At 41.0% G+C, this 17,148-nt stretch overlaps 1 pseudogene; it reads left to right on the top strand.

Annotated features, from left to right (window-relative positions):
• Positions 1 to 577: 577 nt before the first annotated feature.
• On the top strand, positions 578 to 16,071 carry LOC100435139 (protein RCC2-like; annotated as a pseudogene).
• The last annotated feature ends 1,077 nt before the right edge of the window (positions 16,072 to 17,148 follow it).

Here is a 17,148-nt window from a genome sequence, read left to right as displayed (position 1 = left end):
TTTTATAACAAACATAGTCTCAAAATTATTGTTAGTATACTTGGAAAATATTAAAACCTCCATGTATCGTAGGAACACTCTTTGTACTTTTTAGGCAACAGATTTAGGAACCTGACAATAACCAGATACAGAATATGTACAGAGTTAACTTAAATTCCATGGTAATCAGAGGGTAGCCATTCTCTGTTTCTCTCATATTTCTCCCCATCCCCCAAGAAAGGGATAATGGTCAGCTCAGTGGGTCACCCTTAAGAGAACAGTCTTTTCTAGATTTCGATTAACATTCACAATTGTGACTGATTACAATTATTTTACCTGGGCTGAATAAGATCATTTGGAGCTTATAATAATCATGGTTTTCCTGTAATGCAGGTAATATAGCCCATTTTAGAGACCAGAAAAAAAAAGAGGTTAAATAAACTGCCCAAGGTCACATAGTAACAGAACCAAACCCAAGTCTCTCTGACTTTAATGACTCTGTAGCTTTCTGAATATTTGAAGGACCACCAATAGGTAGAAGACAAGTTTTTATTTCATCATAAGGAAGAATTTTTTATTCATTACATCTGTCCTTAAGATGGCTGCCTTCAAAGTATCTGCCTTGCCAGATAATGTACAGGACACCCAGGTAAATTTGAATTTCAGATAAACACTAAAAAACTTTTAAAGTATATGTCCCACATACTGCATAGGGAATTCCTATGCTAAATATTATTTATTGCTTATATGAAATTTAAGTTTAGACATTCTGCTTTTTTTTTTTTTTTTTTTTTTTTTTTTTTGGAGACAGTGTCTTGCTCTTCCACCCAGATGAGTGCAGTGGCCGATCTCGACTCACTGAAACCTCCACCTCCCGGATTCAAATGATTCTCCTGCCTCAGCTTCTCAAGTAGCTGGGATTACAGGCACATGCCCTCACGTCCAGCTAATTTTTGTATTTTTAGTAGAGACTAAAATGCCATGTTGGCCAGAATGGCATCAAACCCTTGACCTCAAATGATCCACCTGCCTCAGCCTCCCAAAGTGCTGGGATTACAGGCATGAACCACCATACCCAGTCAATTTGTATTTTTATTTGCTAAATCTGTCAATCAATGCTGCTTGAGAAAGATTGTATTTCCAGGTGCTGGTAATCGAAAACATCAGTGCTCCCATGGTGATGTGGTATTGAGGATCTGAGAGGGGTTGTGATTTCATCATCTTCATGGCTGTCTCCTTTGAGTCAAGAGCTGGGCTAGGTGTCGGAGGAAAATGAATGACTCTACAGTTCTTGGCTTTAAGGAACAGCAGCTCTTTAAAGTCTTCTTTCCATTCCTTGTTTTTTATTCCTTTGGCAGGATCACCTCACTGCTCACCAGCTTCTGGTAGGTACATGGGACGGTGGAGGGTACAAAAGAGAACAACAAATTACTCCTTATGAAGGTTTCTTGAACTATGTTGGTGGGGATCCTTGGAAACACGTCTCTATAAAGGACTGTGTTTCTGTCAAGAATTCTAGAATTTTTAACCCCCAAGATGCAGCATGTTAACTATATTTTGTGTTTTGTCCCAAAAGAATAAGGCATTGGGAATGTTTTTCTTAGAGATGGGATTTATGACAGCTTCTGCAAGATCCTCCAACTCACAAAAGACAAATTAAAAGTTGGCCCTATTTTGAAGTTGATAAAACCATCGCTCTGGAAACTTTTCTTAAAGTTTCTGAATAAAACACTTTAGGAAAATTCTTCTTTAGTGGATATCTTATAGCACATAGGATTAACGACCTGTCCCATGAAATTCCTAAGAAGTGGCTTCATGCTGAAAATTGACAAATAATGAAAGTTCAACTGAGGCCCCTTTCAAACGTGGTTCTCCCACACAGTGTGATCTGTTTACTGGAGACTGTTGTGAAGACTGTAAATACAATTCCTGTCTGGGTGCCGGAAGAGAACACAGGCTGCCCAGGGCCTGAAGAATCAGTCCCGCATGTGTTCCATGTAATTATGTGTCTGTAGACATATTTCTAGGTTACAATTGTGAGAAATGCTTGAAAACGTTCCAGTAGAAGCGGAGACCAAAATTATGATATTTTTGCAAAACCAGTATGTAAGTAAAATACCCGATTTTATGAAATGCTTTCGTTATTTTCACTGGTGGAAACCTGCCTTCCCTCAAAATAAGACTGTAACTGAAAGAGTGTGACAATACAAGAGAGAATTTTTAAAAATACAGTCTTACAGTGGAGAAAGCTTTTCTTTTGTTTTTTTGAGACAGGGTCTTACCCTGTCACCCAGGCTGGAGTGCAGTGGTGCAATCTCAGCTCACTGCAACCTCTGCCTCCTGGCTCAAGTGATTCTCGTGCCTCAGCCTCCCAAGTAGCTGGAACTACAGGCATGCACTACCATGCTTAGCTAATTTTTTGTATTTTTAGTAGAGACATGGTTTTGCCATGTTGCCCAGGCTGGTTCGAACTCCTGAGCTCAGGCAATCCACCTGCCTCAGCCTCCCAAAGTGTTGGGATTACAGGCCTGAGCCACCACATCTGGCCAGCAGGGAAAGCTTTTCTTCTAAGAAAGATGCAAAATCCAGGAACCATGAAGGAAAGATGGATAAATGTCTGCCCACCAAAAATGCCACAAAGTCAAAAGACAAACTGGGGGAAATAGTTGCATTGTAATAGCAAAGGGAAAAATTTTCCTAATTGACACAAAAATACAATTTACATTAAGTAGTATAAATGGCTCTCGCTACTGAAATTTAAGAGTTATAAGACCACATTTCTCCCCTAGTAGTTTGGCAGATGTAGAGAAGTTTGGCTGTACACATCACATTGGTGAGAACAAGCGGGTGCACGCCTCCTATGCTGTTGCCAGGAGTGCTAGTTGAAGTGCCCTTTTTAGGAGACAATTTGACAATGTTTATCAGAGCTTTAAGTGCACATACCTTTTGACCTGGCAATACTGCTTCTGGAAATGTACCCAACAAGAATGTGTGCTAACCTAGAACAATTTTCCTGGAAAAATATATTCCCCTCATCAGACCCACGTTGCTTTGCCAACCAAAGCCCCAAGTGGTAAAATAACATTGCCTTGGGGAAGAAATAGAAGGAAATGCAGAGCACAAGGACGATGTCCTTGGTTTCAAGCCGGCCAGGTTGCTAGTCAACCTGAGCTGGAGTCTAGAGCAAGTATGCAGTTTGTGAACTTAATTCCATACAGAGAGCTGGTCTAGAAGTTACTTGGGACACTGTATTTCCTTTTCCTTTTTTTTTTTTTTTTTTTGAGACAGAGTCTCGCTCTGTCGCCCAGACTGGAGTGCAGTGGCGTAATCTCGGCTCACTGCAAGCTCCACCTCCTGGTTTCGAGCCATTCTCCTGCCTCAGCCTCCCAGGTAGCTGGGACTACAGATGCCTGCCACCACGCCCGGCTAATTTTTTTGTATTTTTAGTAGAGACAGGGTTTCACCATGTTAGCCAGGATGGTCTCGATCTCCTGACCTTGTGATCCGCCTGCTTCAGCTTCCAAAGTGCTGGGATTACAGGGGACACTGTATTTCCATATAGAGGGAGGGGATCCCTATCACACTGAATCATCTTGGAAAGAGTGGCATTTGTGACACTCTAGGATTCTTCCTTTATGTTTTGCTCTTTCCCCTTTGAGCCGCATGTTCCCTGCTCCTCCAGGATGATGTGGCCTTCACTCTCTCTTGGGACCATGGCTTCCTTCATATATGGCAGGCAGTTCTCAAAGCACACTCCCACTCCTCCAGTCCTCTGTACTCTTCCATCCTTAGCAAGATGCTGGGCCCTGTTAGTCCTATACCATGGTAGCTGCTCCACTCCCTCCCACTTGGGAATTCTTAGGCCCTTGCACCCTCTTGCCCAGGAGTGTTTTCCTTTTTAGTTCACATTCGTCTCAGCCAGATACAAATGGGAGCTGCAAACACCTGGAATGAAGCCACTGTTGATATGTCCATTAAATCTGAAGGCCCCCAAGAGGCCCAGGGAGGCTCTTGCTTCACCAGCTTCTCCTCGAACGTTGCCTCTTCTCAACTTTTTAAAAATGTCTTAATATTATTGTTAATAAGCAATTCATTTACATGATTCAAAAGTCAATACTGTAAATAATGTGTACCTGAGAAGTCTTAGTTCCACCTCTCTCATTTTACTCATTTTCTGTTCTTGTAATGGTTCTTGATATGAATGTGTGTGTGTATACATACAAAGAAAGTCAGTCATAACACAGATTATGCTAAATTTTATCCCCCTTTCTTACCCCCAAAATGTTTGAATATGATATAAACTATACTCCACCTTGGTTTTTTGCACTTAAAAATATCTGGTCATATATATTTTTAAAATTTTAATTGTGGTAAATACACAGAACATAAAATGTACCAAATTAATCATTTTTAAAGGTACAGCTCAGTGGATTAAATCCACCCACATGGTTGTGCAACCATCATCACCATTTATCTTCGTAACTCTTCCATCTTGCAAAACTGAAATTCTGTACCCATTAAACAATAACTCCACATGTTCTCCTCCCCACAACCCCTGGCAACCACTATTTACTTTCTATCTATCTCTATCAGTTTGACTCCTGTAAGTACATATATAAGTAGGATCATACAGTATTTGTCTTTTTGCGATTGGCTTAGCAAAAAGTACTTGAGACTCATCCATGTTACAGCACCTGTCAGAATTTTCTTCCTTTTTAAGGTTGAATATTCTGTTATATGTATAAGGCCACACTTTCTTTATCCATTCATCTATCAATAGATATTTGGGTTGCTTCCACCTCTTGGCTATTATGAATAATGCTGATATAAACATGGGTACACAAATATTTCTGAAACCTTTCTTTGAGTTCTTTTGGATATCTACTCAGAAGTAGAATTGTTGGCTTATATGATAAATCTTTTTTAAATGTTTTGAAGAACCTCCACACTGTTTTCCATAGTGGTGGCTGTATCATTTTATATTCCTGCCAATAGTGCACAAGTTTTCAAAAATAGCACTAGTTATTTTCTGGATTTTTTGTTTGGTTTGTTTCATTTTTGATAGTAGCCATCCTAATGGGTGTGAGGTTTCATTGTGGGTTTGATTTGTGTTTCTCTAGAAATGGCTGATATTAAGAATCTTTTCATGTGCTTGTTGACCATTTTGTCCTTAGCCTTTGCCTATGACAGACCTTGAATACCTTGCCAGCTTCAGCAGTAACAGAAACATTTGGGCCCCCTTCTTTAGGCCACATGTCTATTTGTAGTAGGGGAATATACCAGTAATATTTCATTTCCCTACTTCTTTCTGCTAAATGTGTAAAATCTCCATCTGCTTCTGAGGTTAGTTCTTGCCATTTCTACAAGCTGTAAAGACACTGCTGAATCATGGTGTCTTTACTACCTTAACTCTCTTTACTTTCTGTCTGACACACTCCTCCAGATTCTGCGTTATGTGGGCACCCTAGAGAGGGAGAGACAAGTCAGTAAGTTCTGGGTCTCCTGAAGACATCCATTGTTTAAACAAACCCTGTCAATGAAAGGTTTGCTAATCAGGCCTAGATCTTTTGTTATCCTTCTGCTTCTCCTCTGCCAGGCTTCACCTGCATCTTCCACTGGAGGATGTTTATTGGATATTCCCTTGTAGATGATCAATACTTCCACTTTCGCCAACTCTTGCATTCTGAAACTACCTAATCAGGCTCCAGATAATTTGTGCTAATCTTTTCTATCTTCCTTTCCCAATATCCCTAAATCAGTGGTTCTCAACTTTGGCCGTAGATTGGCATTGGCTGGGTAGATTTTTTAAAAGACTGATGTCTAGGCCTCACCCCCAGAGGCTTTTACTTAATTGATTTAACTGTAGCCAGAGCATGGGGATTCTAATGTGCAGCCAGTTTTGAGAACTACTGACCTAAATTTTTGGAAAAATTAATCTTATTAATGAATGTTATTAATAAATCTTATTCACTCTCTATTGTAACTTAAAAGGCTTGTCTCAATAGTATCCTAGATTGGGCTATCTCTGGGGTAGTCACCACAGTTAGTTCTCTAAGGTTTTATCCTCTGTTAATTATTGTTTGCACTTCAGGCTCTCTGATCCAATCGCAAATCCCCTTTCCTTATTACAGCTGTGAAAGCAATGTGTCTCTCTTTTTACCCTTCATATTTCTCTAGCCTCTCAGGAACGGGGTAGAAGAAAATATCTTTCCTACTTCACCCTCAAACGCCTTCTACAAGCAGGAATACATATTGGCAAATATTTGGTTCAAGGCTTGTTGGAAAACCTTTGGAGGCTGATTTCTGTAATTCTAGAATTCTACTAAAAATTATCTGAAGATATGCCAGCTGGTGAATGCTATGTTAAAGATAAATATGCAGCTGGAGAGGCAAGATAATTATGAGATTAGCAGCAAAATGAGTAGAAACAATAGTGGGGAAGATTAGCAATTTAAAATGCGTAGAAACTAAGTCAATTTATCTCTCTTTGGAAACTTCAGAACCCTTTGCTCTTAGGTCAACTTATGGAATCACTCTCATTATGTACCATTTCTAGAATCTGTGACTGGTAGAATTCTCATTTCTTAAACTCAAGGTGCTATTGAAAGTCATCCAATTATTCTACTATGAAGCGGTAAACATAGTAAACATTTTCCCTTGATACCAGTTAGGGTTTGTGTAGATCTGCTTAGGAGAAAGACCTTTTCTCCAAAGACTTCAATCTGTAGTCCTATGAGATGCTTGGTGAAAATTGTCTTAAGTTCCAACAGTGGGACTGCTTCATGTTGTTTGGGTCATACAAAGACAGGAGGTGTGGTAACAGACAAGCCTCTAAGCAAGAAGTCATAGGGCTAGACCTTACCAAGGAGTCAGAAGTCAACACGATTTGGTATAAACTGCAATTATTCAAGTGCAATTAACCTGCTATAACTAGAGCCCTTCAACTTCCTGGAAGGAGCAAAGGATTATCATAACCTGCCTAGTTCACAGACCCTGCCATGCCTTTGTGAGGCTTTTCTTAGTGCCCTAACCTCTTAGTTACCTAACCTTATCAGTTTACTGTTTAACTCGATAGTAGGATAATTGGATGACTTTCAACAACATATTGAATAGTTTTCCAAGAATCCCGTTGATAAGCTTATCCACTGATGTCCACCTGCCAGCCTTCCTGTCAACTCATGAATTGATCATCACTATGCCTAATGGACAACCCTAACTCTGCAGGTTAGATACACTCAACAGCCTACCTGTGTGGCCCCAGATATTGAGTTCCTGCCTCCAACTGGGCTTCTTCCCAGGACATATCACTGTGTGTTGTTCCTCAGTACCTACCTCATTTTAATGAGCCAGCCTGGTCTCAGGCCCCAGCCTTGCCTGGCCTCATCCTACCATAGGTCTACAAGCTCGTGCCTGACTTCAGTGGTGGTAAAGATCATCAATGTGGAGCAAGACTTTAGAGTTCAGGTTCAAATTATGCTCTGCTACCTGCTAACAGTGAGGCTTTTCCAAGCCTCATTTTTCTCAGGCACAAAAATTGAGAATGAACAGAAATTACCTCATGGAATTGCTATGAGGTTTAAACGAAACAGTCCATGGAAAGCACTTAGTGCAATGCCTAACATATTGTAAGTGCTCAATAAATACAATACATGTTATCTGCATTATTTCGGTTGCAAAAAAGATAAACATACTCAGTTTAGTTCAAGAAACAGTGGGGCTTGTTGAAAGGCTACAGATAAATTTCACAGAAGCCAGTTTCTATGTAGTAAGGACAGATGGATGTCCAGGAAATGGGAAGTCACAGACAACCACTCCCTGACTCTCTGATTCTGACTCTGTCTCTCTGTCATCTCTGCTTCTTGCTGCCTGTTGACTTCTCTCTACTGATTCTCTGAGTACCTTTTTTCTCAGCTTATTCACATCCTATTGTAGACTGCTAGTTGTTCTCCAATATCCATTCTTTTTTTCTTCCTTTAACAATAGAGCCCTTTTGTTTAGTTGGACACATGGCCTCCTTGGTAAACATTGCATTTTCTGGACTCCCTTGCAGCTAGGTGTGGCCACTCAATCAAGTTCTGGATTCATGTACATGTGGCGTATGTAACTTTGTCATCGTAGAAGAGGGCAGCCTCCTTTCTGCATCCTTTTGACTGCAACATAAGTATAGTAGTAAGCTATTTTGGACTGAGCCACCCTAACAATGAGTAGGCCAGAAGCCTGGGTCCCCAGCAATGGGAAATTGCTATCTCAAGTCTGGGTTTGAGAAAAACAATATCTCCTACCTTTTTTGAGGCATTTTATTTTGTCTTTAATACAGTGGTTGAATCTGTGTCCTAACAGATGAATCATTTACTCTCAGGGGCTTGGGTAGCTTTGCCCTCTCTTGGCCCCAAATCAATATCACAAACACTCATCATTGTCCAACTGACCCAAACATTTAGTTTTCATTTCCAAATTCTGATGAAAAAGAATCTGATTGCCCAAGCTCAGGTCAAATATCTAGCCTGGTCTAATCATCTATAACTGAAAATAACTGGGGTTTTGGGGTTGAGTAGGGGGGAGGCAAGTCACGTGGTACAGAGAGCTGCACCAGTATGTTCACTGACAGTAGGATATAGAAGAGATAATAATTACTGGCTTGCCTAAACCCATGAGGTGTTATATTATACAAATACATAGAAAATAAGCTTTTGTTAAATTTTTTTAAAAAGCTTCTAACATATGTTGTGGATCAGTACATATTCTAGGCAAACCCCCAGAACCCTCTACTTCTGTAGGACTACCTAATAGTCACTGAATAAAATGAACATCCTGCGCAGATAAAGATCCTGAATCATCAAAATATGCTTCAAATATGTTTATTTACTGAGTTGACAAAGCCTAGAAAGTGTACTTATAGAATTTTACAGACATGTCTAGCCCAATATTTTATCTAAATTAATCAGAAAACTCAACTTATTCAGTTACTTTACTTTATACTCTGCAAACTTAAGTTACCCAAGATGTTATCTGTGAAGTTGTTTAGCTATGACATTGTCAAAACCTTTTTATGATATGTAACTAAACTCGTTGCAATTTGTACATTTTACTTCCATAATTTCATAGTTAGGTTTAAGTGTCATACTTAAACTATAGATCAATATCAAGGAATAATGTGAGATTATTGGAGATATAGTCTCTGAGATGTTCCTTGTCAGCGAAGCCATTTGATTTCTACTAAGCCTACACAGCAGCTTTTCCAAAGGTGTGTTCTGCAAACCACTGGTACTCATAGATATTCCAGGACAAAAGGAATTCCATTGTAAAATAAATTTGGAAAAGATGCTACAAGTTATATTTCCCTGCAAGTTATGCAAGTATATGCTGCAAGTTATATTTCCCTGTTAGAGTCTCATAATGCTATGTGTAATGAAGGCTCTGAGACGTCCAGCTGAACCAACACATGTGACATTTGTTGAACATTGTTTAATCCCATTTTTCCTCAAAATTTTACACCTTGGAAAATGCTGTGTACATGTGTGTACTGCAACAGGCAGGGCAAATGCAACAATGAGGCCATGGGCAGAATTTTAAGAAACAGAGGCCAAAGTAGTTTAAGCAGGGATGAAGTTGCTCAAGAAAGACAAACTTTTAAGCCATAAAGGACTATATACATGTCTAAATAGAGCTAAAAAGTGTGAAGAGACATGTATTTTAATTCACCACTGGGGTTATGGCCCTGCCTAAAAACACAGACATTTGTCTAATAATTTATCATTTACAGGGCAACTATAGATGTATATAAATTACACTTAATCCTCATATTAACCCCATGATATGAAGTGTTATTCTATTTTTTAAAGGAGAGAGGTAAATGTTAAGAGTGGTTAGGGACTGGGCCTAGGACATGAGGACACACAGCAAGGAAAAGATAAAGGTGAGATTACCCTGCAAAAGAAAGGCTGTCTTTAAATAAGTTTGGAGAGGCTCAATACACCATAGATCGTTGACCATTCTAAACTATTGTCAGTAGAAAAACTCCTTGGCCTTAGATTTCACCAAACCTATTTGCTTGCAGCACATTTGTTTAAGGTTATTTTTTTTTCCCACATTAATTTTCTATCAACTTTCTAGGGAACATAATTTGAAAATGGTTGCTCTGGATCATTGATTTCTTACTGGCCAAAGACAAGAATTATCATGGCCAGGAACTTCCCATAAATCATGGCCTATTAGTCAGACATTCCTGGAACTGCATTAAGGTTTACCTTCGTGGTTTATATAAAGAACACCCTTGCCAAGTAATTAATATGCCCTGATCTCCTTCCCTACTGCAATTTGCCCAAATTACTTGGGTGTGACTTAGCTTATAGAGGTTTTTCTCTTGTGCGTGGTTTCCAAGAATGGAGCCAGGTTGGTGCCTGTGCCACGGGTTGCTTAAAACATATGGAATCTTATTTACCTTCTGGAAAATAAATGGGAAGTATGGGTCAAACTTTAAAAATGAATACTCCAGATGAAAAGAAACCGATAACCATACCCAGATGTTAATTTAGTGAATGCATCTCATGTGATGCCATGGCAATGGCAAATTCCAGTGTTTGGTGGACTAGTGTGGGGAATGTTTAAAGTCTTCCTGACTCCAGGTAAAAGCCAAGAGTCGTTTGTTGGGAAGGTCTTGCTTCTTTTGGTTGCCATTTGTAAGTGGACCAATCTCCAGCCAGTCTATAGAAGTCATTATAAACACATCGAAGGATTACTCCAGGAAGGGTACCTAAGAGCATATTGTAAAAATGCAAAAACACAAAGACATACAAGCTTTTTTCTTCACCTTAAAAGCATTTTTGGAGAGAAAAGTTGATGTCATTCAATTGATTTTGATTTAAACTTTCCTCTAATGCATTTTCATTCTGGGTGACTAACTGAAGAAAAGAGGGGCAACTTTGAGGGATATTTACACCCTCAATCTTTTAAATGTTTTAAAATTAAAATCCACAGTTCCATTATTTCTTCTGTTCTTTTTATGTTTTCTCTACCATTCATAGTTGACACAGATAGTATGGCATATTATTAAGTCTTCAGCTTCTGTGAGCCTCGGTTTTCTCACACCTAAAATGGGAAGATGGGGCCAGAAATTGTTTAAGGTTTCCTTGGATCTATGATTTTAGTGTAGTTCCTGGCCATGGTAGATACTGGATAAATAATTGTTGAATAATTCTGTATACTTAGTCACATATTTTGACCTCTACCAAATACAATAGTTCTGCTATCTGGCAGACCCAGGTTAATACCTTGGCTCCACAATTTATTAGTTCTGTGAACTTGAGCAAATTACCCTGCCTAAGGCTTTTTGGCCATATCTATTATATGGAAAGAAAGTGCTCACCTCATTAGGTTAGTAGAGGATGAGATGAGTTGGTCTCCACAACCCTCAGGGTAATGTCTTTGATACAGCAAGCATGCAACAAATAGTTGCTGGTATTACCATATTAATAGATACTTATAAGAAATAAGTATCAGTAACAACAGGTCCATGGGAATTTCCACAGACAGAAATTTCCACAGAGCTAGAACCGTTCTCTTTATGGGTTCTTGTCTGCCTCAGATGGCATACATTACAGTGGGGAATGTGTTCATAGTCAGAAAGTTTTGCTATCTCCATGCTCCTAGTTCCTATAAAATCACTTGCCTCATTGTGAATGTTCCTCATCTCCACCCCACCTTCTCCATCTCTACCCCACAGTCTCTGCCCTACCATCATCTGGCTGACTCCTGTACATTCCATTCTTGCCAGCTTTGTAACCTGCCCTTTCCTGTTCAGGGCACTTTCCTGATCATGACACACTGCCTATGCTCTGTCCCTCTTCTCAGGCTCTCCCACTGAATGTGAGTTGCTTGACCATTTTGATTTTGACTATTTTATTCACCACTCCATCCCAAGAACCTAAGCACATAACAGGTGACCAACAAATATTTGCTGAATAAACAAATAAGGTATTCATTGCTGTTCCTGCTTTTAAGACAACTTGGTTTCAGATGAATGCTTTGAAATACTAAGATAGCCAAGTCTCAGGTCTTCTCAGTGTTAGATAAGTTCCAGGATGTGGATTATCCAAATACTACGTGGTGAACTCTATAGCACCCTTCATGCTTATGTTTGAAAATGGTTGCTGTTTTAGGAATTCAAAAGATGAAGCTACATTTTAAATTATGACTCAGAAAGAAATGTTCAGGTTTTTCATTTCTCCATAATTTTCTACACCCTTTATCAGATATGGCGTATTAGTAGTCCTCTCCAACTAATGCATAGCCTATCTCTTTTTTATCATGTCATCAAAGAACTAGAGGTTGGATAAACATTTGAACTTCAATGGCTTGCTTCTTGCGTTGTAAAGTAACCACTTAGGTGCAACTTAAGGTTATTCTGTACCATTTATAAACCAACAAGATGATGAAATGTCCTGAGGCTGCAAAAAGTAGCTGAGAGTAAACGCAAGACAGATCTGTTTTAAAATACAGGGTCTTCCTTCCCTTTGACAAGGAGAAGAAATGTCAGCTATCTGTAAGTCTGGCTCTTATGGTTGTCAAAACTGATGCGGGGATGACCACCATATTTATTTCATTAAAATCACCTGAAACTTCTTTTAATATCTGTGTCTAAAAGAGTTTCATTCTTTGGAGATTACATGATGAAGTAAATTTATTTGAAAGCTAATTCCAAAAGAACACATTTTGGCTTGGCTCATCTTCAATATAATAAATAACCTAAAAAGAATCACTAATGTCATATTTTCAGATGTTATCAAGATATTTAATATATAAGTAGAATTTTTCAAAACTACTATAAGTGGTCAAGAAAATGTTTATGCAGTGGTCAAATTTAATTTAAGCTACAGGTCTATGCGACAGTCTGAATGGTATTGTGAACTTAGAAATAACAGTAGAGATCTTGTCCAGGAACAATGACTTAATTTATTCACTCTTTGGTGAGTGGCTACTTTGTACTCATTACCTTGTGCTCATGATGTACAATTCATTCATTTATTTATAAATGCTTTCAAAAATATGCCTTGAATATAGATGTGCCAGGCACAATTCCAGATGCTGCTGATGAACAAGTCACACATGATCCCTGCCACTAAGTAGCTTACATTACATGATGGAGGGAGTTGTAAAATATAGACATATAAGAAACATGTGCTTCAGACTAATCTTCTTCAAAGAGCAACCCTAAGATAAATAGCAAACTTTTCAACAAAAATTATGAAAGCAGAAGTCAATGGAATGATATTTTTAAGTGCTAACAGAAAAAAAAACCCGCTAGTCTAGAATTCTATAGTCTAAAAGAATTTTCAAAAATTATAGCAAACCAGACATTTTTAGTCAATTAAAAGTTGAGCAAAGCTGTCATTAGCAGACCTGCAATGCAAGAATTACTGAAGTAAGTTCTCTGGGTTGAAAGAATAATTTTTAATTATCCCAAATAATTCCTGTTTGTAAGATACACATTAAATATAAGGAGGCAGATAGGGTGAAAGTCAAAGGATGGTAAACGTATACCATGCACACACTAACCAAAGGAAAGCTGGCACAGCTATGTTACAAACAGACAAAGTATACTTTAAGACAAAGAATAATACTAGATATATAAAGAGTGACATTTCATGATAAAAAGGGTCAATTCAGCAGGAAAACAAAATTCTAAATGTATATGCATCTAATAATATATCTTTAAAATATATAAAACAGAAATTGTTTAAACTAGAAAAATTCACAATCATACATGTAGATTTAAAAATACCTCTCTCTGTAACTGATAAAATAAGAAGACAAAAAGGCAGTATCCCAAAACTGCAGCATATATTCTTTTTCAATCAGACCTGGCAAAACCCCAAAATTGTATCAGCCTTAGATGATGAGAGGGCACTTTGACTAAAGTATTGATATTAAACCAAAATATAGTCACCTGAAAATTGAATTATGATAATATATTCTGGGAGTAACATAGGCACTATGTTAAGCCTAGGGAAATCCATAAAAATGAGGTACAGCCTTTTCCTTCAATGAACTCATACTTTAATAATAATGATAACCAGGGTTTACACAGCAATTTTTGTGTGCGAGGAACTATTTCAAATGCTTTATTTGTATTAATTCCCCCAAGAACAGAGTGAGGTGAGTTATTATCTCCCATTTTACAGACGACAAAACCGAGGCACTGAGAAGCCTATCACTTTATCAAAGGTCAACCCAGCTAATAAGTGCTAGAGCTGGGATTTGAACCCAGGGTTCTGGCACTATCCCATGTTCTTATTTCCTTTAGCTCTCTTTGAGAGCGTGCACTTCTTTTCTTACTAGGATTTAGGGTTGGATAGAAGTACTTTGGGAAGTGTACCTAGTGAGTGGGCTGGAGCCCTCTCCGGGCCGAAAAAAAAAAGCCCTCCGATCCGTCTTTTAATTGCTTCTCTTCGTTTTTTTCTCTCCGATTTCTCATCACTTCAGCTAGCCCAGGAAGAAGGCGGCGGCGGCGGCGGCGGCCTGGGAGGAGCCGAGCTCGGGCAACAGCACTGCCAGCGCCGGGCCCAGGAAGCTCGGCGGCCCGGCGGCTGCAGCTGCGGCTGCAGTGGTGACTAGGACAGCGTGGAGCTCGACTGGGACCCCTGCGGGGACAAGCGCGCGGGGCACCAAGGAGCGCGTCAAACTTAAAGGGTCAAAGTGCAACGGGCAGCTTTTGATTTTGGGGGCAACCAACTGGGACATGACTGGTCGAAAGGAAGTGCCTAAACAGCAAGCTGCTTACCGCAATCTCGGTCAGAATTTGTGGGGTCCCCACAGGTATGGCTGTCTAGCGGGGGTCCGGATACGGACAGTGGTCTCAGGTTCCTGTGCTGCACACAGCCTCCTCATCACTATGGAAGGGAAGCTGTGGAGTTGGGGTCGAAATGAGAAGGGGCAGCTGGGACATGGCGACACCAAGAGAGTAGAGGCCCCCAGACTCATCGAGGGTCTCTGCCATGAAGTGATCATGTCTGCAACATGTGGGTGGAACCACACCTTGGCCTTGACGGAAACGGGCTCTGTGTTTGCGTTTGGGGAGAACAAGATGGGGCAGCTGGGCCTTGCCAACCAGACAGACGCTGTGCAGCCCCGCGCAGATAATGTATAACGGCCAGCCAATTACCAAAATGGCCTGTGGGGCTGAATTCAGTATAATGGACTGAAAAGGAAACCTCTGTTCCTTTGGGTGCCCTGAATATGGTCAGCTGGGACACAACTCGGATGGGAAGTTCATCTTCGGGGCACAGCGGGTAGAGTATGACTGCGAACTGGTACCCCCGCGATTGGCCATATTCATTGAGAAGATGAAAGACGGACAGATTGATGAAAGACGGACAGATTCTGCCTGTACCAAACGTGGTTGTGTGAGGCGTGGCCTGTGGTGCTAACCACACGTGGTCCTGGACTCCCAGAAGCGAGTCTTCTCCTGGGGCTTCGGTGGCTATGGCCGGCTCGGCCACGCAGAGCAGAAGGACGAGATGGTCCGCCGCTTGGTGAAGCTGTTTGACTTCCCTGGGCGTGGGGCGTCCCAGATTTATGCTGGTTACACCTGCTCCTTGGCCGTCAGTGAAGTGGGTGGTCTGTTTTTCCGGGGGGCCACCAACACCTCCCGTGAATCTGCCATGTACCCGAAAGCAGTGCAGGACCTCTGTGGCTGAAGACTCCAGAGCCTGGCTTGTAGGAAGAGCAGTATCATTGTGGCCGCCGACGACAGCGCCATCAGCTGGGGCCCATCACCAACCTTGGGGGAACTGGGCTAGGGGGACCACAAGCCCAAGTCTTCCACTGCAGCCCAGGAGGTGAAGACTCTGCATCCACAGTCTTCATTTTCTCGGAGAAGGTCGCCATGGGCTACTCACACTCCTTGGTGATAGCAAGAGACGAAAGTGAGACCGAGAAAGAGAAGATCAAGAAACTGCCAGAATACAACTCCGAACCCTCCCATGCTTCCGGAGACTCCTCCGACTCCATACCTCTGGCGGCAGCTGTCATTTCATTGTGCACTGGGACTTCGTGAAGTCAAATGAGGAATTTAAAAAAGTGAAAGATGACTGAAGGTGCATTTTTGTTTAGACTCCTTGAGGTTCCGTTTTACAAGTGATCCAACGTTAACCACCTTTTTTTTCTATGTGCTTTCCAAAGTACGTTTTTCCCCTTAATGTCGAATTAAAATACTTGCTCATAGTTGACTTACCATTCCTACAAAAGAGGTGGAAACTTTGAGCAATCTAGGGTTTTTTTTTTAAGTTTTTTCTTTTTTCCTTTCCTGAATACACTCCCCAAAACACCCCCTTTCCAGTTATAATTAGCATCCGTGATCCAAGCAGATGCTACACGGAAGAGGAATCGCCATTTACTCAGAAAAAAAAGTCCTTTACAGGAACCGGCAGCAGCTAGGCAAAGTCAATCCCTGCCGGCCCGCCTCCGTCCAAAATCACGCTTGCGTGCTTCGGAAGCATACGGGTCACTCCTTTCCCGCTTTTTCTTGCAGATCCGCCTAGGCCGGCGTCAGTTCTGTTTCTCCCCTTGGCGGCCTGTACGCCCACAGCCTTCTGGCTGCAACGCTAGAGAATCTTCCCTGGCCCCCCTGGTCGGGGATAGGGGGTCTGTGTTTAACCATTTATATCTACCTCAGCTGTTAAAGAAGTCCAAATGAAAATCAGTTGGTGGTGGAACCATGGGGACTTGGGGGTGGGGCAGAGGTGGGAACATTTGTATCAGCTGAGTCGGCTTCGTGGCTTCCTGTGGAGCCCTGGCTGAGCCTTGTTACACGCACTCGCCAATTAGAGATTGATCAGCCAGCAGTCAAGTGGATTCTCTAGTCCTTGCAAGAAGGATCAGCACTTTCCATACCAGCCTTGATCACCTTGTGCTTTGGTCTCCTTTTCTACCCCACCTGCATCCTGCCTCGCACTGGCTGTCCTGTTGCTGAGACTCGGGGTACCGTTCTGCTGACTCAGCTCCCTTTAGTCACGTTTGGTTCGCTCTGGTACGAAATAGTTGGGATTACTGAAGAGTTCACTTCCTTGCGTGTCAGCACTGATGCTGTGGCTGCCACCCGTGTCCCCGTCAAGTGCCCGAGCTCGCTGTCGTGTGTGCTGTGCTGAGTGAGTTATGAGGTGCCTTTCCCGG

Source organism: Pongo abelii, chromosome 5 (assembly GCF_028885655.2).
Source record: "Pongo abelii isolate AG06213 chromosome 5, NHGRI_mPonAbe1-v2.0_pri, whole genome shotgun sequence".
NCBI classification, from domain to species: Eukaryota; Metazoa; Chordata; class Mammalia; order Primates; family Hominidae; genus Pongo; species Pongo abelii.
The sequence above is the reverse complement of the archived record's forward strand: the minus strand, read 5'-3'. Positions and strand labels throughout refer to the sequence as shown.